The sequence below is a fragment of the Eptatretus burgeri genome, chromosome 3 (assembly GCF_056783735.1).
Source record: "Eptatretus burgeri isolate ZD-2024b chromosome 3, Ebu_testis_v1, whole genome shotgun sequence".
In the NCBI taxonomy this organism is placed as follows: Eukaryota; Metazoa; Chordata; class Myxini; order Myxiniformes; family Myxinidae; genus Eptatretus; species Eptatretus burgeri.
In genome coordinates this window covers 93,694,477-93,711,345 of record NC_140963.1, presented here as the reverse complement: position 1 = coordinate 93,711,345, position 16,869 = coordinate 93,694,477, and the positions used below count along the sequence as shown (strand labels likewise).

At 43.2% G+C, this 16,869-nt stretch overlaps 1 long non-coding RNA gene across 1 annotated transcript in view; it reads left to right on the top strand.

The window, feature by feature from the left end:
- The first annotated feature begins 4,338 nt into the window (after positions 1-4,338).
- The window catches only part of LOC147030466 (uncharacterized), a 28,809-nt gene continuing 16,278 nt past the window's right edge, over positions 4,339-16,869 (top strand). The window contains exons 1-2 of the long non-coding RNA XR_015056380.1: positions 4,339-4,385; positions 7,018-7,117. This is a non-coding gene — a long non-coding RNA (uncharacterized LOC147030466). The remainder of the gene's footprint in view (positions 4,386-7,017; positions 7,118-16,869) is intronic.

Sequence of the window (16,869 nt, the reverse complement as noted above, 5' to 3'; positions counted from 1 at the left end):
AAATTTCCATATGCCATTTCAAGAAGGCACACAGATGTACACATGAAAGGGAAAAAATCATGGAACACCCATTTTAAAAGAATCCAATCCAGGTATACATATGTTAATTCATGATCCTCAGCAAGAGCAACTGTTCTAAGAATTTCACGTAGAGGGGTCGTACTCAGTCACAAAGACAAAGGAAAGCGAGAGGGAGAGGGGGGGAGAGAGAGACAGAGACAGAGACAGAGAGAGAGAGAGAGAGCAAGAGAGAGAGAGAGAGCGAGAGAGACTTGACTTTTGTATTTTTTATTATAAAAATAGAAAAGAAAGCCCCCAAATGGGAGTTACATTTTCATTTCAGAGAAAGAAAGAAAACCAATAAACAATTTCTGAAGAAAGGAAAGGAAGAATCTGGTGGATTATATACAAAACATTTCTCAAAATGATAAACATTCCTCTCGGACTTTGCAAATAACTTCTTTTATACACCATTTTGATTCGAACTGTGGTTATCTTCCCGTTACTGAAAAGAAAGCAAAATCCAATTTAACACGACTTATTACAAGGTTTTGGAACAAGAACGAAGCATCTTCATCATTTACTCCAACACCATCAAGTTTTCTTTTCCTTAACTTATATACTGCCAACTTTGCCTGAGCAAGCAGGAAATTGGCTAACACAGCATTGGAATTTTTGTGTGGGACATCCAATCCGTAGATGAACACACAAGTGTTAAAAATCAAACCAAACCTCACAAAACATTTCCGAAGTAAAATAAATAAAGGTGCCAACCGTTGGCATTTGACATAGATGTGAAATAGGTTTTCAGATTTCTTACAAAAAGGACATTCATCTTCAAGCAGATTTGAAAAATGGTGTAACAAGTGATTAGAAGGAAGGATCCAGTGTACTAGTCTCCATTGGAGGTCACCATGTCGTGGTGGTACAGGAGGGTGATAAAAACCTTTCCAGTTAGGAAAATAATGGGGAGAACAAGGTAAGAGGTCTCTCCATCGAACCTTCTGCTGTGTTATTTGCCAATGCGAAATAAATTTTACACAACCCAAATAAAGGTCTTTTTGTTTGGGAAGGCTATTGAAGCCTACGTTAAAAGGGGCACAAGGAAGAGGGCTGGCAAGAGAAAAAACACATACGAGTTCAGGAAAGGTAGAGAGAGAAGGTATTCAATGTGCATTTTGTTCATTGCTTTGGTGGTCCTGCTCCCAAGCAGGTGCAAGCTGTGTGTATGTCCAAAGCACACTACCTAATATGCGTGCGACGATTCGAGAGGATCGCACACCGACCAGGCTTGCCAATGCATCAGCTCCGATCCAGCTGCCATTTGGGCTAAGAAGATCTGCGACAGATTTAATGCCTTTGTCGGTAAAGCATTGAATAAAACACCTATCAGCAGGCATATCATGGAAAAGGGAGTTGGAGAACAAAGGTTCTTCCAGAAACATCTGTTTCGTGTAAGAATGTGTAGCTCTTGTTATTGTCAGAGCTTGCCACACATTTAGTATGCTCTGATAGAAACCAGAGAGGGGGGATGTGTCGATTTTGGAAAGATCCATCAGGAAAAGAGAGTGGTCATAGCTTAGCCTCCCAGCCTGTTGCAAAAGGTGACAAGCGACGTTGACCCATGGTGGAGAGGGTCACGTGTATAGCATGCGAAGAGCAACCGAGAGTTGAAAGGCCATTAGCCAGCTCTATGTCGACCAGGCCTTGGCCTCCATTGTCAGTGGTAAACTGAGGACCCCAGGTCGTAGCCAGTGTTTTCCGTCCCAGAAAAGGACACGAAGCACTTCTGGAGCTGTTGAAGCAACGCCGCTGGAGGATGCAGCACAAAGAACCTGTGCCATAAGGTGGAGGCCACCAGTGTGTTGATGACCAAGACCCTTCCACGATATGACAGTTGTGTGATCAGACCTTTCCATTTTTGCGGTTTACCCTCAACAAACTCAAGCAGACCAGCCCAATTATTTGCTACTGTGGTATTATTACCTAAGAACACTCCAAGATATTTCACACCATCATTGGCCCATGACAGTGGAGCAGGAAGTCTTGGCGCCAAGTAGCACAACGGACCGAGCCAAAGGGCGCTCGTTTTGTTCCAATTTACTTTGGCTGAAGAAGCCTTTTCAAATAAGGACAAACAATAACGAACGATGTTAACGCCATTGATATCTTGTGCAAATACACACGTCATCGGCGTATGCCAGTACCTTGATGGGCTGTTCAAGCTGGGGCAAACTAACCCCTGTTAGTCTACAGCGCAAAGAAACCAGTCGGGGTTCGATGTTGAGAGCATAAAGCAACCCGGAAAGAGGGCAACCTTGTCTAATTCCCTTGTTAATAGACAAAGGTGCAACAAGTTCATTGTTTATCTTAAGCACACTATAAATAGTATTGTATAGTATTTTAATATAAGAGATGAAGATTGAACCAAGTCCAAACCGCTCAAGTACTTCGAAAACGTACCAATGGTCAACACGGTCAAAGGCTTTCTCCTGATCAAGGAGAAGAAGTCCTAAATCTTTAGGGTTTTCCTTGCACAGTTCAATGATGTCTCTCACAAGGGAGATGTTGTCATAAATGGAACGTTTTGGGACACAGTAACATTGGTCTTCTTTCAACAACAAGGATAAATAAGGAGTAAGTTGCGATGCCAGGGCTTTTGAAAATATCTCATAGTCCGTACATAACAGGGAGATAGGATGCCAATTTTCAATACTCAGCATGTCTCCCTTTTTTGGGATGAGGGTAAGAAGAGCTCATCGGCAACTCCGAGGTAGCTCTCCAAGCTGGCAGCTTGCGTTCAAGGTGTTAACGAGTTCTGGACCCAAAAAGTGCCAAAACTTCTTGTAAAATTCAGTTGTAAGTCCATCCAATCCAGGTGCTTTCCCAATGGCAAGGCCGTGCAGGGCAGTGCCAAGTTCATCCAAGGTGATGGGTCTTTCCAGTTGGGAACGCCCATCTTCACACAACACTGGCAGGCCTACGGAGATAGAGGTGACACTGACAGGATTTATTTGTTCCGTTGAATATATTTTCGAAAAGTATTCCTTCACGAAAAGTTTGATTTCTGATTGTGCAAAGGTAATGGATGAATCTGCTAATCGCAGCTGAGAAAGCTGCTTACTGGGAAGACGTTTCTCTAAAGAGAAGAAGTACTTGGTTGGTACGTCTGCCTCATTCAGGTGTCGCACCCTCATCCGAATTAAGGCACCACGTGCATTCCTCTCGGTTATTTACTTTAATAAGGACTGTTTCTTAGTTAAGGTTTTTTGTATGTTACTATTATTTTGTCCGATGACTCGTCGGAGTTGTAAAATCTCTAACTATAATATTTTCTTATCTTCATGGTGAACATCTCCTGGTGAAGTAATGGAAATAATCGGGGGAGTTGATGAAACAGAAACACCATCAGTGGATGTAGCTATATCGCTTCCCTCGACCGTAACGGTGTTATCGACCTCCAATGGCGTGGAGGTATACAATACTTTGGGGGTCTCTCGTAAAACATTCATTTTAACATTTCCTGCGTTTCCAGCTTCACCACGTGATGAGATGGGAGCAGTAACAGGGTTAACATTTGTTTCGCTATTTCCCGCTGACAAGGATTTCGGGTTAACATTTACCAAAGTGACAGCAGGTTCATCAGTAGTGGTCTGTGTATCACCATCAATGGACTTTCCAATGGGAGAGTTTTTAACGAGTGAAACAGTTTCGTTTACTGCGATAACAGGTAAAGCGGTCTCTGTAAGGGAGACGTCGATGTCCTCACTGGCAAGGAGGCTGAACTTGTTGGTCGTCGGTACCGGGGTCCGGGTCCATTCCGAGTCCATACCGGGTCCATACCGGGTCCATTCCGGGTCAACATTGTAGAGTGATGTCAGTCACAACTGCAGGAACATTACCGACAGATTCCTCATTTGTAAATGCCGCCTTCTTCTGGGTTAAACGACCATCAGGTAAAGTCTTTCTCTTCCTTGATGAAACGATGGTGAAACCATCCCAAACATTCGTTTTGCTGTTTGGACTGTTGGGCTGGGAGGACTGTGGGTTATTACCGGACACGGGATTCGCTTCCTTCACAGTGGAGGAGGAGGAGGAGGAGGAGGAGGAGGAGGAAGAAGAAGAAGACGTATTCTTGTTGACGAGGTTTGTTTCATCGTTCGACGAGGTCGACTTTGGGCAAGATCATTTCAAGTGTCCGAAATTACCACATTCGAAACATTTCAAGGTGTCAGTGGTTACGTAGACTTGGTAATCATGATTATCAATTTTGAGTTTTAAAACGATGTTCAAGGTTCTTTCAGCGTTAGAGGGAGGAAGCACCACATAAGCTTGTCTCCGAAAAGACATCACGTGCTTCGTCCGATCGTCCTGGCTCCGTAAAGGTAACATGGTGATTTGAGAAACCACAGAACCATAAGGAGATAGTTTGGAGAGCAGTGTCTGATTCTTCAGGAAAGGAGGAGCGTTCGAGTCCGTCATCTGTTGATAGTCCGGTCGATACGATATCATGAACCAGTTCCGTCTCGGACACGAAGATTACCACACGTTTGTTCATTCATGAGGCTGCACGATCTTTGTCAGTACCGACTATGTTTCCCGCAGCGATAACGAGATCCTCGATGGTGACGTCGTCGGGTGGGACACTGACGACGCCATGTTTTCGTGTTAATGCTTCAAATGCCGAATAACAGGAATACGAAGTCATGTTTAGAAAGGGGAGGAGGGGTGATTGCTCTCGTGCAGTAATTAAATACGAGCCGAGACGGGTTTCCAAAGGAAAAAAACACAGCTACAGTGAGAAAATAAACGATCAGTTGAAGGCCCGGGATGGGCCGCCAACTAAAAGTTATCCACAAGAAGCTGTGGGCTCTTTCTCTCTCTATTTCGGGGAAAAGGTGTGTGAGGAGAAAACAGGAGGATGGGGATGGGGAGGGGAAGAGATGAACCGAAGGCCAAACCGTGAAATAACAAGGATAGATGGTCGGGGTAGGGTGGGGTGACAACGGCGCGAGGGAAGGCCGGAGCGCGAGGTCAAATGAAGAGAGGAGGGTGGGAGCACAAATAACGATGCGTAGAAGGAAACAAAGGAAGGGAGGTGAAAAACGATGCGAAAAGGGATAGAAAGGCGAAAAAACAGGGCAGATCACAGCTCAACAAGACCACACAGCCGCTATGACACTCCACTCGACTCACCAACAGCCGAGAGAGAGAGAGAGAGAGAGAGAGAGAGAGAGAGAGAGAGAGAGAGAGAGAGAGAGAGAGAGAGAGAGAGAGAGAGAGAGAGAGACAGAGAGACAGAGACAGAGAGACAGAGACAGAGAGACAGAGACAGAGAGACAGAGACAGAGAGACAGAGACAGAGAGACAGAGAGACAGAGAGACAGAGAGAGAGAGAGAGAGAGAGACAGAGAGACAGAGAGACAGAGAGACAGAGAGACAGAGACAGAGAGACAGAGACAGAGAGACAGAGACAGAGACAGAGAGACAGAGACAGAGAGACAGAGAGACAGAGACAGAGAGACAGAGAGACAGAGAGACAGAGACAGAGAGACAGAGACAGAGAGACAGAGACAGAGAGACAGAGACAGAGAGACAGAGAGACAGAGACAGAGAGACAGAGAGACAGAGAGACAGAGAGACAGAGACAGAGAGACAGAGACAGAGACAGAGAGACAGAGACAGAGACAGAGAGACAGAGACAGAGAGACAGAGAGACAGAGAGACAGAGACAGAGAGACAGAGACAGAGAGACAGAGACAGAGAGACAGAGACAGAGAGACAGAGACAGAGAAACAGAAACAGAGACAGAGACAGAGACAGAGACAGAGACAGAGACAGAGACAGAGACCCCCAGGTCAATATATTAAGGTAGCCACTATTCTTGGTTCACGAAGGCAGAACAGGTCACAAACAATTCTGGAAAGTCCAATTTAGTAAATCTTTTTCTTTGCAATGTGCATGTAATTTGCATATGCCACGCTCATCTATGTTTGTTTGTAAATTGAAAATCTAGAGGGACATGCATGAATCTTCACATAAATTAATGACACAATGATTGATAGTATGAATCATGTCAAATTATAATTCATTGCATACAGACTATAGTGGCTTGGTGATTAATATTGGGATTATTTTTTCCTTAAATTTCCACCAATAGAAAAATATTCTAAAGGACTACTAAAAATGTCATTAAAAAACTGTAGACACGATCTTGGTGGAGCCATGGACTACCATGCCGCTGGCGTACAAGTCGTAACTTTGCTCGTGTTTGTTGTGGGCAGCAGAAGTTCACTACAAAATTACACTAGTGGCACGGTATACTTTACATTGAAGTTCAATAGTAATTTTCAGTGTATAGCCACTGCATTAGCATTTTTAGATTGGCATTCCAATGCGACCGCAAACAAACCCAGTGTAGCCGCACTGCTATAGCAGGTTTGCCACTACATCGTTGATTTAATAGAATACATAGCCTAACCGCAGATGGAAATAATAGGAGTGTTGTGATTAATGTTTAAAATTTTAAGTTAGTCCATACTCCATACTAGTCTAGATTTCAGTTAGGATCATTGTCACATGTCACGGTCAGTTTATGATTGAACTTCGAAGGGTGATACTGATACTAAGTAAAAGCAGAATTTAGAGCAGAACATCCAGTCGGATTCATGACAGTTAGATTCCATAGTATAGTAATCACTGGGTATTGATTTTGACCATTCTGTCAAAAATTAGTTAACGGTAGAAAGGAGATTCTACCTTCCAGATCTGTCACATTCATCATCATCATCATCATCATCATCATCATCATCATCATCATCATCGTGATCATCACCGGGCATGGCGTCGGTGGCTACAGCAGCTGCAATCCCCACACCGAGCCTGTTGTGGCTGTGGTGTACTTGTAGTGCCTTGACAGCGACCTTACTTTCGGGGCTTCCTTCCACATCAATCCACTTAGCAGCATATTCCTGAAATTTCTTAATGCTTTTCTCACTAAATGGAATTACTTTGCAGTGGGTGTTGATGACATGCATAGAACAGAACCCCGAAGAACTGCCTTCAGAATCTTCGGCAGCACAAGCATCAGACGACATGTACGCCGCCATGACAGCTAGTGAGTTTACAGCTTACCTGAAACGAAGCGCGTGATTGGTTGATGAGCATGGTGCTGTATTTCAAAAGCACTGTGATTGGACTATGTTTATAAGAAAATTGTTACAATTTCGAGTGTTTTTTTCCATATTTTGAAAAAAATGTGCAAGTTTTGTGCTTGACGAGTTTCAGATATGATTTCTATAATATTTTCGCATAACATATTATAAATACAGGTGGATACAAGAGGTGGGTCACAAAACTAAACAAAACGGGAACTCGGCCCATGGTCTAACATGTGAAGCAATGCGATTAACGTTTATTTTGGTTATTTAAAAAAAAAAAAGCTGAATGTTTAATTTATTTTGTTATTTTGGTATGGATTAAATCCATCTATGTTATTAAATTGTTTTAATACTTGTTTTAGTTGGTTTAGGGGATGGGTTGGATATGTATCGCTTTTGGAATAGTTCTGTCGTGTCCATTTTCCACCTCCCTCACGATCCTGGCCTGATTTGTTTGAGTCCACATTTATGTTCGATTTCTTTTCCTGATAAAACGATTAATGTTTTATATATTTTTCAATTCTGGGCGATATGCACTAGCCCAGAGACAAAGTAACTTCCTCACGTTGGAATCACCATCATGGCTTCAGCAGTTGTTGAGGTAGGTTGGGCTACAATTTTACATTGTTTTGAGGGGAAGAACCATAAGAAGAGGAAGAAGTACAAACTGGCGTTTTTCACGATCTCTCGTGGTACTTTAACGATGTTTTCTGACATCTTTTTAAGTCTTGGTAGTTCAGAAAACGCTCGAGAATAAAAGGTATGCCTTTTAAATGCTTCTGACTTCACTCCATAGTAGCTTATATTATGAGCATATCATTGTGTACACATTTGAATGGGCGGCCATTTTTTCCCCTGTATTATCCCTCTATATGGAGTACTATTGTACTCCATGATAATATACTAAAGTGGCGACTTAAATACATTTATCACAGACTAACTGATTTTCGGACTGGATTTTATCAACAGTTGATAAGAGCTTGTTAACGAAGCACCAGAGGTAAAAAGGGCCAGAAGCCATTTCAAACATTAGGTATTCGTCAGAGCAAAAGAAATACATGCCGATAGAGGCAGATATATAAACTACTGACAGTTTACCCACCCTTCGGATGGACAGAGTATGTAGATTATTTGTTGTATAATGTACTGTACAGTACATGCCGTAAGTTAAACCTGTTAGATGATTATTTGATGTAATGTTTTGCATTATATGCCATGAAAATTATAAACTATTGATTCTATTGATTCAAAACATAAGCATGATTCAAAATTGATTTTCTATTGATTGATTCAAAACTATTGATTCAAAACATTAGCATTTCTATTGATTCAATTGATTCAAAACATTAGCATGCATTACTATTGATTCAAAACATTATTTCTATTGATTGATTTCTATTGATTCTATTGATTTCTATTGATTCAAAACATTAGCATGCATTACTACGACTGATCCAAATTCCCAACTAAGGGGTGTAACGACTCCCACAACTGTCGGTCTTCCACCTTCTGGCAACATTCATGTGGGCTAAGGCCAATCTCATTGGTGCACTGGCATAGCCAATCGAGTCTTGGGTATCCTCGATGATTTAAAAAAAATTTTATTCTTAAATACACTGTCAAGGCTCGTATGAGAGCTAACACACAGAACGTACAACAAGGGGAACAGGAGACAAGAGTGGTGGGAGAGGGAAGGGAAAAACAGTGGGGAACAAAGACATGAGGAGATCTGTGGAAGAGAGAAGGATGGGGAGGGGTACATAAGGGTAAACAAGATGGACACTACAGGGACTTTCATTCAGGTCCTCACACGACAGGGTATTTCAGGAAGGAAAGCAAGGAATTTGAAGGATGTGCGTTTGTGGTGGATTAACGGGGGTAGAATAGATCATGGTTTTGGATGGGGGAAGATAAGAGATGGTGGTGAACAGCTGTTTTGAAGACCTGGAGTGAAAAGTGGGATTGAAGAGAGTGTGGGAGTTAGTTCCAAAGGCAGGGAAAAAGAGGAATGAAAGAATGAAGGTGAGCTGTGATTCTTGATTTTGGTAGTTTTACCAGAAGGGGGTTTCTGGAGGACCTTGAACACCCTGCGGAAATATGGGGGGGGGGGAACCTATCACAGACAGAGCAGGGGGAGGGGGGCGAGGCCAGAGATGAGATGGTGGAAGACAGAAAGACCACCAACCTGCCTGCAAGACCACTGACCTGATGGCACCAGGTTTGATCGGGTCAGTGACTGTGGTAAACATTCATGGCAAATTCCAGGGAGATATTGGCCTGTACATGTTGACTTAAGCGGCCAACATGTCCAAACAGGGAATAACATTTCCTTGCAATATTGAGTGTGATCAGGCCAAGTCTAGTGATTTCACAAATGGTCCTGTTTGAGACTCAGTCATGCCATTGAACCACAAGGATGAAGCATTGACATTGCAAATGGAAAACATGCAGGGTATCTTGGTCCTTTTTCAGAAGTGTCCAGGTCTCACAACCATAGAGGAGAATAGGTAGGATGAATGGTCTATGAATTTGGAGCTTTGATGGTAAGCTAAAATGGTGCTCTTTCCAGATGACATCTATGTGACCGAGTCAGAAAAGTCTTGTCACATGATGAGATGTTGCAGGAGCAATTCTCGCACAGCATCAACAATGCCCAACTCCACTGGGAGGTTAAGAAACTTATAAAGGAGTAACCAACAAACAACCTTTCTGGAGGTGCAAAAATTGGCTTTGCAGTATGTGTCTGAAATGGGCTCAGAAAAACCTAGAATTTGAAAAACTGCATTCTAGCAAGTAGACAATATGTTTGACAGTGACAATGTAGTTGTAGACAGTGTCATAACCAAAACCTGATGATATTTTGAATCAGCTGATATTACAGCAAAAGGCAATGATGGAGGCCTTGGTGGAACAATGTCAACAGATGGCAGAACTCATAACATGGGTGGCTGAGCAAATACGGGTGAAGAGGCAGCCAGATAAGTTCACGATTAAATGTTTCTTTTGTTGGAAAATGGGCCATTACAAGTCTGAATGTTTCTTGTACAAGAAGAGTAATATGGAACCTGTTAAATGGAGAAGCTCTGCCGTAGAGAGTGCCTTGGTAAGACGTACTGATGTGCGTTCACCAAACTTTTGGAGCAGCACTGTTGGATCATTACCAGTAAGAATGGTAAAAATAGGAGTGCCTGTTAATGGGTTATCCAGGAAAGGTGAGGGGGCAGTGATGAAAGAGAGGTGAGATGCGTGTTGGTTTCTGCAGCAGGATTGACTGCTGTTCCTGTTGATGTTTTTTTAAGAATGTCAAATCGAATCGAGCTTTCAAGCCCACGAGGCAGCCAACACAGAACCAGGGTGTGCACCTGTCAGTACCTTTCCAGTGCTATCTTCAGACCAACTTATGGAACTGCAGCAGAAAGATCCTGATATTAGACCTGTTCTGCAGCATATAGGCAAACAGCAAGGACCATCTAAGGAAGAACACATGGTGCTAACACCATATGGCCAGTTGTTATTTGGACAAAAGAACAGATTCAGAGTCCAGGAAGGTATTCTTTGCCGACATGTGACATTCCCTCATGGTGGAGTAGTAGATCAGCTTGTTCTACCCAAGTGTCTTTGAAGAGTTGCTTTGGAGGATTTCCATGACATGAATGGTCACCAAGGGGTAGAGAGAACTGAAAACCTCATTCGATCACACTTCTACTGGCCTAATCTGCACTGTGATGCTGTCACATGGAAAGACCAAGTGGACTGTTGTACCTTGTCAAAGATGCCATGCAAAACTGTGAGGACACCCATGGGGAAGCTCGTGGCTAGTGGTCCTCTGGAAGTGGTAGCCATTGATTTCTTGAGGCTGGAAAAATGCAGTAATGGCATGGAAGATGTCCTCATAATTACTGATGCATTCACCAAGTTTGTTGTTGCAGTACCCACCCGAAACCAGAAGGCCGAAATGGTTGCAAAGGTTTTGGTCTCCGAGTGGTTTACAGGGTATGGTGTACCTTTTAGAATTCACAGTGACCAGGGTCGAAATTTTGAGTTATCACTGATAGCTTCCTTAAGTAAAATGTACAACATCAAGAAGTCACGAACCTCATGGTACCATCCCTAGGGAAATGGAGAGTGTGAGAGATTTAACCGGATGCTCCATGAGCTCTTAAGCACATTGCTGTAGTCTCAGAAACGTCATTGGCACGATCACCTCCAGGATCTTGTACATGCCTACAATGTGTCAGGTCATTCAAACACTGGGTTTTTCCCCATTTTACCCAATGTTTGGAAGAGACCCTCATTTTCCAGTGGACATACTTACTGGATCAGGAGAACTGGAGACTGATACCTGGGTGGCTGTGCATCAGGAGAGGCTGACAACCACCTTCAAACTAGCCTCCCAGAGGCTGGGAATTTCCACAGAAATCTGCAGGAAATGCCATGACAAAAGTCTAAGTGAAAGTCCCCTGGAAACAGGGACTAGGATTTACATCCAAAATTGGGACATAAAGGGACGAAACAATATCCAGAATGCCTGGAAACCAAAAATCTACAAAATCAGAAGGAGAATCTGAGATGCACTCTAAATTGTGGAACCTACTGATGGTTTTGAGGATCAGCGAACATTAAATCCCTCTGGGCTCCGTGTCTGTAGCCAGACTTTCGCAAAGCAGTCCTTGCGGAAGGAGTTGCTGACTTTCAGACCCGTTTCCAGGAAAGAGGTTGACAGCTCCGATACAGAGAGTGATTCCAAAACGGAACAGCAACTAAATCGACAAATAGCTGGATGGCACTCCATGTCTCCATCCCATATCATCTTCCAAGAGCGATTGACTTGTCAAAAGAAAAGTGAATTATGATTGTCATACGTGTCCAAAGACAGGACACTGAAATGTGGGCACGAGTGTGACCGGGTCAGAAATCCTGTTTCAGGGGAAACCACTCTTGTATCAATGTAGTTGTAAGAGCATAATACATGTTTTGCAACAACAATAGTCTTGTGTCATCAAGGAGGGGTGGTCTGACTTACATCTAGTTGCCCCATGACAGAGCCAACCATGCCAATTCATCGATGCACATCAAGGCTGCAGTATTCAGCTGAATGAATGTTGGAGCCCAGATAGGTGAAGTGGTTGACTGACCCCATGACCACGCTGGAAGTAGGTACTGGAAGGGGGCACCCATAACAACATTCTGTGCCTTGATTTTTCACCATGAGGGCTTGAGGCCTAGGTTTTTAGCAACCAATTCAAAGCGGTTGAATGTGGCCGGCTCGTGGACATAGTATCTCACAAATAGGGTAGATTGTTGATGACTTCTCCACCAAAATCAATTCCAAACTGGTCTACACAACTTGGCATGATCCAGTCCATGGCGAAGCAGAACAGGGAACGAACAAGGACGTAACCTGACAAACTCCAGAAGACGTGGGAAAGGATGATAATAAGTCAGTATGCACTCTAATGCGGGCTGTTGTATCTTCGTGGAGGTTCCATATCAGCTTGAGAAGTGATAAATAAACTCTATTACCTCTCAGCACTTTCCATAGGGATGGCAGATCAACCGAGTCAAATGCGGCCTGGAGATCGATGTATGCCACATTTAATGGGTGCTGAAATTCCAGTTGAAGTCCTGCAAGAATGTGAAGAGTCAGGATGGCATCTGTCGTCGACCTCTTTGTGGTTGAAACAGATTGCTGGTGGCATTTATGTTACAGAAGGAGAAGGTGAATACAGGTCAAAAGAACATGAGCAAATACCTTTTCAGGGACTGAGAGCAGGGTGATCAGGCGACAGCTGCTGCAGTTTGAGTGCGGACCTTTGCCTTTGTAGATGGGGACTATCATGCCATTTCTACACTCTGCTGGAACATACCCAGAATTCCAGACATTTATGAAAAGGCAATGTAATACCTCACAGATTGGAGTCTCAGCACATTTCGGCAGTTCTGCAGTGATGTTGTCAACCCCAGCAACGACACCATTTTTGAGTTTCCTCACTGCATGACAGACCTCATATATGGATGGAGGATCCACACACATGTGACATCATTGCCAGCATTCGAGGCCTCCAACTCCAGATCAGAGGATTGTGGAGCAGTGGGGTGTTAAGAGCCTGATCAAAATGTTCTTTCCAGCAGTTGAGAGTTTCACCATTGGTGTGACAGGGTTCGCACTTTCCTTCATCATCAGAGTGCTGCTTTTGTTTTTATTTGAAGACCAACCAGTATGCAAGCGCTAGATTGACCGAAAAGCTGGTCTAAGGTTGTTTCGATGGATACCTTTCTCAGCTTCATTGGCCAGGTGCCCATATCAAGAGTCAAAATCTTTCCTAGCCTTTGCCCAATAGACCCCTTGAAGGCACCTTATTTCTGGGATGTTTCCTTGAGGTCGTGCTTGCCTCTTCATATCAATAATGGCCAGGGTATCAGTCGACAAAGAGAGCCATTTCCATGGCCTACTAAATCTGTCTGTCTCAGATGCTGTGGAGAAGATAATGTCACGGACAAGAGGCCAGGACTCATCGTCGTCTGAGAGTTCACACACAGAGCAGCAAAACGATTCTGGATGGAGATGTTATATTGGGCAGACAGCTCTGGGTCATAGACCATAACTTCCACGTTCAAGCGCTGCCCAGGTCTTGCTTGAAGATGGCATACAGAGTGTATGTAGGTAGATATCAGCCACAACTAATCTGTGGACAGTGTTTGGCGAAGCTTTGGTGTTTCTAAAAACCTAATATGATTTGAAAATTGAACGATCTCGGGATAAAATGTGATCCAGTTCTTTGTGGGTGTAAGCATCATTGGAAATCGAAGTGAATCTGTGTACGTCTCTCCTTCTGTACAAAAGAAACCCCATAACAGAGAGGCTATGGAAGGAACAGAGGAACATCATACGAAGAGAGTTGTCATTCATATAGCCTGATCTGCAGTTCCCGATATCAGTTTCAATCCCGTATGATCTGTGCCATAGGATGCGCTCAGGTCACCAAGAATAAAAACTTGGTCATGGGGGCAGGGGTAGGGAGGACCGGTGATACAGGAGACTCCAAATGCTCATCAAATGTCTTTCTTTGAACTTGTAGAGACCTCAGTGGGGGATATGCTACAATCAGAAAAATGGCGCCTTGTCAATGCCTTAAATGAGCCACAAGGAGACGGTCTGAAACAGGGTGCCATGACAACAATGTGCGGCTCACATCACTTGCCAGTAATAGGACTGCTACATGGGTGTGCTGTGACTCTCCCAAATGGATGTGGGTGTAGTTTCCCAATTGCTACTGTCCACTGCCAGATATTCTGACTTTAGCCAAGCCTGCTGCTGATATTCAGTCTGTCATTTCATGCACCATGGCTTCTGGATATCATAATTGTGCTAAGTAACATGCATGAATGACGAAAATCCATGAGGCAGTGAATTACAGGATGGTATTAATATGAAATGCCTGCTCCATACAGGAGTAATACCCCCTCCCTCTGGCATAGGTCAGTAAAGCACTTGGACTACTATGCCATGTGTACAATGAAAAATTGCAAGTCATCTCCACAATTGACTTGTAATACACCGTCCCACTACCACTGGGTGGCACTATACACATCGTACTTGGTGACAAATAAACACCTCCCTTCCGTATTTTTCAGTTTCACGTACTTCCCATGTTTTTTGCTTTTATTACGCAGTGTGTGTAACACATAGTGTGGTTAAGCAATTGGTTCACTATGTCTGTCTGATGTCGTTCTATGATTCGAGGAACTACTTAATTTCAATCAAATTGCATATTTTGAACACTGGACAACACAAATCGGAACATTAATCAAACCAGGAACCTGCAGTTTAGCACTACTTTGGCTCTAAATTTGGCAAATTGTACGGAGTGTCCTGGAATGGACTACGTGTCCCGATTCTTGAATAAAGAATGCTCCAGGGAGTTTAACCAACACTCGCAGAGGTTTAAATCACTTTTTCTTTATTTAAAACACTTCAAGTGCATCGGTAAAAACCATGCCTGGTCCACATCACCACACGTCCCGTCAGACCAGAGAAGTGCCCGCTCGTCCTCTGCAGCGGAGATGATGTAACACATGGGCGGAGCATAAATATGCATGAGGCAAAACATGCGTGGAACACAACATACATTTTACATTCAAACTTGATTACATCACATGGAGTCTCCTCCCGATTGCACATGCGCACAGAGCAGGACGGTAATTGTTTTAGTCTGTCTGCCTGCCTGGCAGTCAAACAAAATTGAAAATCATTCCGAACAGGAAACTTGGTTTTTAAGGACGTCATAAAGGACACAAACAACAGGCACGAATGATTAATTTAACGTGTTAAATAAGATGGCGTAAAAGAGGGTGCATCAACAACAGTAAACTTCCGAATAAATGGTTTCTGTTTTTTTTTTTTCTACAACCTTTAAAACTTTTGTTTTACTTCAATTTAATTACATATTTGAACACTGTAAAACACAAATCATCTTGTTTGCACTTCCAAAAAACCTTTAGGAGTACTTTGGCGAAACATTAAGCCGTCTCAACCAATCAAAATTGCTGCGTGCTCTGAAGATGGAGTAACAGCGAGATTCAGATTAAGAATGGCAGTGCCTAGTGATGCAACGATAAAGCTAACTTCGCCCAAAATATGTGTTTGTTTAGTGTATGTATTTGTCAAATAAATAAAGAAATTCTTCCAAAATTACAGTTTCTCCTAGACGAGATGGCAGAAGGTTCAGCTCTAGACTGTTCCGTTTGCAACATCGGCTCTGTATAGTTGTCATCGCGCCTGTTATTCAAAGTTCACAAAGCCAATATAGATCGTGCTCAGAAACACAAAAGAAGAGTTGAAAAGACCATTCCCATGTCCTTTTTCTCAAGACTGTGTAGGGTAAGATGTTCTATGAACTCTCTTGTTATATAAAAGACAAGAGTCTGGATCTTCTGTGAAGGAGCAAATCTGAGAGGAGGGAAGTTTTTATCGTCTTGGGCAAAGGTCAAAGATCAAACCGACTGGGCTAAAGATATACAAGGAACTTTGGTGCAGGTGGAGGCCATTCTCCCCATCATGCGTGGGCTGCACCAACCCTAGTATCATTATCCATCCACACACAAGGCAATATCCCCATACTCCTCTATCTCCAATGCATCCAGGTACCTATCTAAATCACATTCAAACTTATCTACCCCTTCCACTGCCACTATACCTTTCTGGGAAGACCATTCCATTCATTAACCTCTCTCCAACTGAAAGACCCATGCCTTAAAACTGTCCTAACTCGAGTCTTCTATACCCTTTACATGATCAAGTGGCTAACAGACAAGGGCTGAAAGAGGGTCAAAACCAAAGGCAGTTGTGTCATTAATTGGGGGATTATAATCATTAGCATCATCATGGTTTCCCTTTGCAGCTAAATACAGGATAACCTTGCACATGTGACATGTGAAAAATCTGGGAACGTGAATTTGTTTTCCACAGCAGGAGCTACTGAACCCGATAACAACCACACACTGACATAGCAAGCAATGAAATCTGGTGACAAGCGACATCCAACAAGAACACAGCACTTGTTGCCACAGTTGAGGCAGGAATTTGTAATTTGTTTAGAATGCCAGCAGTAACTCACCAACTCTTCACAAAAGAAACCCTGGGATCTTCAACGTCGACTCACAACCAGCTTGCTCACAAACAGGTCTTTCGCTTATCGCCAATCTGATG